This window comes from Callithrix jacchus, chromosome 19 (assembly GCF_049354715.1).
Source record: "Callithrix jacchus isolate 240 chromosome 19, calJac240_pri, whole genome shotgun sequence".
Classification (NCBI taxonomy): Eukaryota; Metazoa; Chordata; class Mammalia; order Primates; family Cebidae; genus Callithrix; species Callithrix jacchus.
The window spans coordinates 32,443,115-32,451,869 of NC_133520.1; the positions used below are offsets into that span (position 1 = coordinate 32,443,115).

Sequence of the window (8,755 nt, forward strand, 5' to 3'; positions counted from 1 at the left end):
TACTAGCCCTTGCTGTGTTGTGTGTTCAGCGGGGTTGTCCGGGCGGGCTATCTCAGACTCAGCAGGAAAGGTTCCGGTCCTGTCCTCCCAACGCAGGAAAGCAGGGAGGTCGTCCCCTAGTGCTCGGGTGTATAGCGCCGCTGACTTCATCAAGGCGCGTCCTTACCCTGTGTGTAGGAGGCGTTGTAAGGTGTTTCAGTCTCGTGAAAATTATTTCTCATTTCTAAAGATACGCCATTGATCCTACCGAAAGGTACGATAACATATGCTGGCCTGTTTATGTTAGGATAACAAAAATCTTATTACGTAAGGTTTTACCGTTTACCCAGCGTTGACCGGGACGCTGGTGAAAAATAATTCGAATGAGGGGTGGACTGAGTTTCCCGGAGCTCAGTCATACAGAACTCCGATGAGATACCCAAAGCAATTAAGAGAAGTTCAGTTGATGGTATCTAGCGAAAGAGCAAATTTTATATGAACACATTCCTACTATAAATGCTGTGGCTCATCAGAAAACGGAAAAGAACGGCAGAGGCTCGCCGCAGAAAACAGTACTCGGGCTAGGTCTCCGACAATGGAAAAATACACATACACAAGGTTATTAATTGCAGTATTGTCTGTAATTCCAAACTTCTGGAAACAATAATGAAACTTTTGAACAAGGGAGCCCAGCATTTTCATTTTGCACAGGGCTCTGCAAATTATGTAGCTAGTCCAGTCCGCCTCTGTTTGACAAATTTGCAGAAAGAGAAGCCTCATTCACACAGTGCACCCTGTCCTCGGGCCCCAATTGATTGCTCTTTCAGTAAGCCCCTGACCTAAGCTGAACCCAATTAAATTCCTTTCCCAAGAATCTGGAATGGGAATTAAGTGGCCCCCACAGTCTGACACATCAATCGAAGAGAATAAGTGTGAATTAATGAGCTATTTATTGTCTCCTAATAATAGATGGACACCATGGTAGTTGGCTGCAGGTTGCAGAAGGAAGCAGAGGTCCAGAAACAAGTAAAAGATAATAGTTTGGGTATCCAACTGTTTCCCAAAAACATGCTACATTAATGTCTTCTCTTTCCATTATCCTTGGACTTTTATAAAGTATGCCTTTTGTGGTCTGGCGCGGTGGCTCACGCCTGTAATCCCTCAGCCTCCCAAAGTGCTGGAATTACAGGCATGAACCACTGTGCCCAGCCCTGAAAGTTTTTTTTAACCTGGTGAAAATACACTTTGGCATAAATACTAAAAATACAAAAAAAACCTACAAAAATTAGCCAGGCATGGTGGTACATGTCTGTAATCTCAGCTACTCAGGAGGCTGAGGCAGGAGAACCGCTTGAACTGGGAAGGCAAAGGTTGCGGTGAGCCAAGATCGTGTCACTGCACTCCAGCCTGGGAGACAAGAGCAAAACTCCATCTCAAATAAATAAGTAAATTAAATAAATAAACTGTTTTACAACTTGTCCAATGAAGCAAGTATTAATACTTTTATCACTAAACATGCACTGGAAATGACAATTGAATAAAATTCTTCTAGGAAGGTTTAAATGACCTATCAGGTAGCAGAAATGTCCTTGAAGTTATGTTCATCTTCCCAGGATTATGGGTTTGACAAACCAAACATTGCTAATAAACTCTTAGTAATTTAGAACAGTCATCACACACACCCACTCACGCACATACATACACACACATTTAATTTGGAACATTTATCTCTTTCATGACTCATGGAAAGCTTAATAATGGAAGCTTTAAGGAATTCTCCCACCTCAGCCTCCCAAGTAGCTGGGACTACAGACATGCACCACAATGCCCGGCTAATTTTTGTAATTTTTGCAGAGACAAGATTTCCCCATGTTGCCCAGGTAGACATCAACCTCTTGGACTCAAGAAATATGCCTGCCTTGGCCTCTGAAAGTACTGGGATTACAGGAATGGGGCACTGCACCTGGCCTTCAATTAATTTTTGTCCTGTTTGGGTTAGCAACTTTATAAACCATTCATTCATTTTATTAGAGTTCTGTTTTGAGAATTCTTACCTAATCCAAATGATATGATCCTAAAGTTATCAAAAAGCTGTAGGCAGCTTTTTCTCAAGATCATGGATCAAGATTTACTATCATGAGACTCTTATCTCTCAAATTTTTTGCTTATGCCTGTATGAACAATAGAACTGAAAAAGAGATCTCATGTCTGTACCCATGGGGTATGCTTTTATTTGAAGAGGATTTTGCAGCCATTCTTATAATTGGACAATATTACACTTTGATAGATAGAAGATAAAAGGCCAGCGTTAGAGGAAAAAGAAAATTCTCAGAAGCACTTAATTATCCTTCTTTTTTTTTTTGAGACAGTGTCTTAATCTGTCACCCAGGCTGGAGTGCAGTGGTGCTATCATGGTTCACTACAGCCTCTACCTCCTGGGTTCTGGCCATCCTTCCACTTCAGCCTCCCAAGTAGCTGAGACTACAGGCGTGTACCACCATGCCTGGTTAATTTTTGTATCTTTTGTAGAGACAGGGTTTCGCTATGCTGCCTACGCTAGTCTCAAACTCCTGGACTCAAGCAATCTGCCTGCCTTGGCCTCCCAGAGTTCTAGGATTACAGGCATGAGCCACTGCACCTGGCCTTAATTTATCTGGAGCTAGAACAAAAGACGTTTAGCTAGGAGGGAAAGGAAAATGGGAATGAATATCTTGAGCTTCTCTCCAATTCATTAATATCTTAAGGGAATGCCTCATCAATTCTTTGAACATAAGCTTCTTGAAGGCAAGGAGCCTACTCCGTTTGTTTCCAGTGTTGTAGATTAGTGCTTGGCACACTGTACATGCTCAATAAATAATTGTTGATTGGCTGGGTGTGGTGGTTCACGCCTGTAATCCCAGCACTTTGGGAGGCCGAGGCAGGCAGATCACCTGAGGTCAGAAGTTCAAGACCAGCCTGGCCAACATGGTGAAACCCTGTCTCTACTAAAAATACAAAAATTTTCCCCGGGCATGGTGGTACCCATCTGTAGTCCCAGCTACTCGGGAGGCTGAGGCAGGAGATTCGCTTGAGCCCATGAGGCGGAGGTTGCAGTGAGCTGAGACCGTGCCACTGCACTCTAGCCTGGGTGACAGAGCAAAACTCTATCTCAAAAAAAAAAATTGAGTTTTTAGGCCGGGTGCGGTGGCTCATGCCTGTAATCCCAGCACTTTGGGAGGCCGAGGCGGGTGGATCACAAGGTCAGGAGTTCGAGACCATCCCAGCCAACATGGTGAAACCCCATCTCTACAAAAAAATAATAATGAGTTTTGGAGTGCTCCCTTAAATTTTGCATGCCAAACAAGTGCCTCACTTGCCCCATCACAGAGACCTCAGACAACCTCACAAAAAGCACCAGAGGAGGAACAGTCCTGAGTCAGACCAAATTAAGGTCAGAGGGCCAGGCCTTTGTACCCGTGAATGACTAGCCATTGGACATAAACTGGTTTTGGCAAGGAAGCAACACCTTGTGAGAGCCAGCTCTTGTCTGCTGAAGGCCATTTGTGGAGAGGAACTTGGCTGTGAGCTATCAGCATTCAACACTTCTTCCAGCTGAGAGACATACCTGACAGCTTGGTCCTCAATGGGCAATATGGGAGGCACAACAACCTTTTAGTTCTGCTATTATTGTTTCTTTTTTCTTTCTCTTTTCTTTTTTCTTCTCTTCTCTTCTCTTTTCTTTTCTTTCTTTCTTTTTTTTTTTTTTTGGAGACAGAGACTCGCTGTTGCCCAGGCTGAAGTGCAGTGGCACGATCTCGGCTCACTGCAACTTCTGCCTCCCAGTTCAAGCCGTTCTCCTGCCTCAGCCTCCCGAGTAGCTGAGATTACAGTTACACGCCCATCTTGCCCGGCTAATTTTTGTATTTTTAGTAGAGATGGGGTTTCACCATGTTGGCCAGGCTGGTCTCAAACGCCTGACCTCAGGTGCTGGGATTATAGGCATGAGCCACCACACCCAGCCCTGCCATGATTATTAATAAAGGCACTTAATGCTATGAGTTTTGCTTAGAGTGTAATTTGTATGAGTTTCATAGATGGTTGGTACAAAGTATATTGATATAAAATGTGTTTTCCTTTATATTCCAAAGACAGTGACATTTCAGTTTTTATTTCCTCTTTGAAACAGAGGTTATTTAGGACAGTGTGGTTATGGAGGAAAAGGAGTGTTAATAATGTTTTCAGCCAGGCATGGTGGCTCACACCTGTATTCCCAGCTGAGGTAGGAGGATCCTTTGAGGTCAGGAGTTCAAGACCAGCCTGGGTGACAGAGCCAGCCCTCATAACTAAAAATAATATAATAATGTTTTCAGTATTAACGTTTTTGTTTGAGACAGGCAGGCTGGAGTGTAGTGGCTGTTCACAGGTGCACTCATAGCTCACTACAGCCTCAAACTCCTGGATTCAAGTGACCCTCTTGCCTCCTGAGTAGCTGGGATTACAGGTATGTACCACCCTATTTATGATTTCTTTTTTTTTTTCTTTTTCTGAGCTAGAGTCTTGCTCTGTTGCCCAGGCTGGAGTGCAGTGGTGCAATCTCAGCTTACTGCACCTCTGCCTCCCAGGTTGAAGCAATTCTCCTCCCTCAGCCTCCCAAGTAGCTGGGATTATAGGCGCCTGCCACCATGCCCAGCTAGTTTTTTATTTTTAGTAAAGACAGGGTTTTACCATCTTGGCCAGGATGGTCTTGAACTCCTGACCTCGTGATCCACCTGCCTCGGTCTCCCAAAGTGTTGGGATTACAGGCATGAGCCACTGCACCCTGCCAACATAATTGTCTTTAAACAACAACAACAGAAGCTGGGATATGAGGTCCTATGGACCACAGTTTTACAGCCTACTGAGGTATCAGATGACCTTTCTGAAACCCCAATGCAGCCAGTTACTTATTCCAATTTTTATCCTATAAAAGGCCTTTTCTACCCTGCAGACTGGTGAGCCTATGCCAAGGAACACGGCGCTTAGGCTGCAGATTGTGAGGGTAAGCACCACCCCCTCAGGTGTCTTAGACAAGAGGGGAGTTGGTATTTAGGATCAATGAGGGTAAAGGGCTGTTGATTAATGTAGGAAGGTGGCTCAAAAGACATCTCAGTTTAGAACCCCAGGCTGACTGTTTCTCATTCTTACCCTTTTTCCCTTTCCTGGGCAGGTCCTTGGATCCCTGACCCCCTAGGTGAAGTGGAGACAGCCCAAGGGCAGCACCCTCTGGCCCACATGCTTCCCAAATGCTGCCATTTCGTCTGCACCAAGAAGCGTAAGTGGGGGTCCAGGCCATGGGGAAAGGGACCCTGTCCTAAATTAGCTCCACTGCTACAGTACCATAGAGTGGCTGACTAAAACAACAGAAATTCTCTCTCTCAGTTCTAGAGTCTGGAAGTCCAGGATCAAGGTGCCGATAGATTCAGTGTCTGCTGTGGGCCTACCTCCTAGTTCACAGACAGCCTCCTCCCTGCTGTACCACACGGTCCATCTGCTTTTCAGTCTACAGCTTGCCTGAGGTCTTCTTGAGCGACTAGAACAGACAGTAAAAGGCTGAGGGACCTGCTCTGCTCTTATGTTCCAGGAAGAATGGGGTTCAGGTGCTTGTTCTCATGGTCTAGTAACAAGATGCAGACAGACTGGGGGAGGGGTTAGTTAGTTCGTTATTTCAGATGGAGTCTCCCTCTGTCGCCAAGGCTGGAGTGCGGTGGCACAATCTCAGCTCACTGCAACCTCTGCCTCCTGGATTCAAGTTTTCCCCTGCTTCAGGCTCCGGAGCAGCTGGAATTATAGGCATGGGCCACCATGCCCAGCTAATTTTTGTAGTTTTAGTAGAGACACAGTTTCACCATGTTGGCCGGGCTGGTCCTACCTGGCCTTTGGAAGGCCAAGGTAGGTGGATCACCTGAGGTCAGGAGTTTGAGACCAGCCTGGCCAACATGGCCCATCTCTACTAAAAATACAAAAATTAGCCAGACATGGTGGTGCGGGCCTGTAATCCCAGCTACTTGGGAGGTTGAGGCAGGAGAATTGCTTGAACCCAGGAGGCAGCAGTTGCAGTGAGCTGAGATCCCACCACTGCACTCCGGCCTGGGTGACAGAGCAAGATTCCGTCTTAAAAAAAAATTCGTTATTATTCTACCAGACATTAGTAACTAACTAAGAAAGCCCAGGCGGGGTCATAATGGGTTTGTTCTCTCATTCTAGCCTGTAAGGTCTGAACACGCCATGAACAGCATGGTAATCCCTGTGACCTGCCGGTACACCCCAGATGAGTTCCTGGAAGAAACAGTCAACCCCTGCACTGCCTAACTAACCTGACACATTCTTCTATTGTTTCTTATTCCGGCCTCCATTGACAAGGCAATTGGACTTTAACTGACCTTGGCCAACCTGGTGACTCTACACCCAAGGACCCCCTCCCAGCTTGCAAAAAACCACCAACTGTAAAGACTTATGTAACTTTCCACTGCCCATCCCAAACCTATAAAATCAACTCCTATCCCACCACGCTTCGCTGCTATCCTTTTCGGCCTCAGCCTTCCTGTACCCAGGTGAATAAACAGCCATGTTGCTCACACAAAGCCTCTTTGGGGGTGTCTTCATTCAGAGCATGTGTGCACCAGTTTCTTCAGTTCTTTAATGTCTAACGTATGCCTTCATCAAAATTACAGTAAAGGCTTATTGGAAACTTGGCTGCTCTGGCCACTAATGGAAACCTGGCCTGCCACACTAGGACCCAAGGGACATCATGTGGTGACAGGGCCACTGGGCCCTGCAGGAGAGTCTCACGGAGTGGGGAGATGACTGCCTAACCTGACCCACTAGGCTCTAGGCCCCCATGGGGTAGGGAAGGGCAGAACAAAGAAAAGAGAAACACAGCCTCCGGCCTGGGCGCTCCCACTCTGGAAATAGAGACACACCATATGTGTTAGTTTATTAGAAATACCACAAGCCATGTTGTTTAAACCACAGAGATTTTATTTTCTCACAGTTCTAAAGGCCAGGATCACAAGGTCAAGGTGCTGGCAATTTTGATTTCTCCTGAGGTCTCCCTCCTTGGGTTGCAGATGGCCGCTTTCTCAATGTGTCCTTCTGTGGCCTTTTCTCTGTGCAAATGTGCACCCCTGGTGTCTCTCCGTGCATGCTGGTCTCCACTTCTAATAAGGACACCAGTTATATTGGATTAGGGCCCACTCTAACGGCCTCCTTTTATCATATTTAGCCCTTTATTTAATTTTTAATTTTAATTTTTTTGTGATGGGGTTTCACTCTCGTTGCCCAGGCTGATGTGCAGTGGTGTGATCTCGGCTCGCTGCAACCTCTGCCTCCCGGGTTCAAGCGATTCTCCTGCCTCAGCCTCCCAAGTAGCTGGGATTACAAGCCTGTGCCACCACTCCTGGCTAATTTTTTTGTATTTTTACTAGAGATGTGGTTTCCCATGTTGGCCAGGCTGGTCTTGAACACCTGACCTCAGATGATCTGCCTGCCTTGGCCTCCCAAAGTGCTGGGGTTACAGGTGTGAGCCACTGTACCCAGCCTTTTTTTGTAGTTTTAGTAGAGATGGGGTTACCCATGTTGACCGGGCTGGTCTCGAACTCCAGTCCTGAGGTGATCCACCCACCTCAGCCTCCCAAAGTGCTGGGACTATAGGCATGAGCGTATTTCCCTTTTTAAAGGCCCTATCTCTAAATATAGTCCCATTCTGAGGTACTAGGAGTTAGGGCCTCCACATGAGGTAAGCACAGTTCAGTCTATAACACCACACAGTGTGAGGAAATTGAGGATACTAAGGTATGGGCACACAGAGGTGGCACAGTGACCTGTCCTGAGAAAGCATAGGCTGTGGTGTTTCAACTGGGGCTTGCAGCAGGAATAAAGAAAACCTAGGAAAAGAGGGTGGGCTCCCCCAGCTTCAGGAGCATCACCACGATGAGAGTGAGGCAGCAGGACCAGTACTGCCCCAACTAGTGCCAGGGCCCCGGGCCCCGGCTCTACAGCTCCCCTGGGGCCAACCCCCTGAAATGTGGGAGAACCACCCAGCCCAAGGCAGAAGCTTATGCCTGGGCTTAGGCTACATGCAAAGAGCAGAGAGAAACACTGCCCTGCCCCCAGCTGCCTTCCACACAGTGAGGAGCCACTTGGGGCAGAGAGGAGAAGGAAAGGGATTGGAGAAGGGCCTTGAGAACTGCAGAGCTCTCAGCACACAGACTGCATCTAAATCTCCATCCAAAGAGAAGACCAAAGGCTGGCATGGCTTCTGGCAGCCTAAAGTTGTGTCCTTAGGATGAGCCCAGTGCCCCATTAAATTGCCCGTTGAGAAAGCTCAAGGCTGCCAAGAGAATTGACTGTTCAGGGGACACCTGACCATAGGCTCCAGACCTCCCTTTCTTAGAGGACTGGCCAAAAAGACTTACAGTTACAAATCCTTCCTCTGTCCCTTTGAGACATATATGTATCTCTGACAGCTCAGGAGTCTTCTCAAACACCTGAAAGCCTTTCCTTTGAAAGGTAATCATGGAAGGACAGGGCTTTCCAGTCTCTGTGGGAGGACAGAATCCTAACTGCGATAACTACCACTAACAGACACAGCTGGTCTAGTTGCATTGACAATGCCCAACTCTTTCTAATTTTTCACCCCTTTGCTTGAGCATTTGCCTCCCTCCCTCATTCTCCCTTTTATTTTTTTAATTTTTTATTTTATTATTATTTGTTTTTGAGACGGAGTTTCGCTCTTGTTACCCAGGCTGGAGTGCAATGG

General features: G+C 46.6%; 1 long non-coding RNA gene across 1 annotated transcript; it reads left to right on the forward strand.

Annotated features, from left to right (window-relative positions):
* Positions 1-118: 118 nt before the first annotated feature.
* Positions 119-6,578, forward strand: LOC144580400 (uncharacterized). The gene is made up of 4 exons (XR_013529852.1): positions 119-253; positions 5,165-5,269; positions 5,377-5,594; positions 6,202-6,578. It is a non-coding gene; the product is annotated as an uncharacterized LOC144580400 (long non-coding RNA).
* The last annotated feature ends 2,177 nt before the right edge of the window (positions 6,579-8,755 follow it).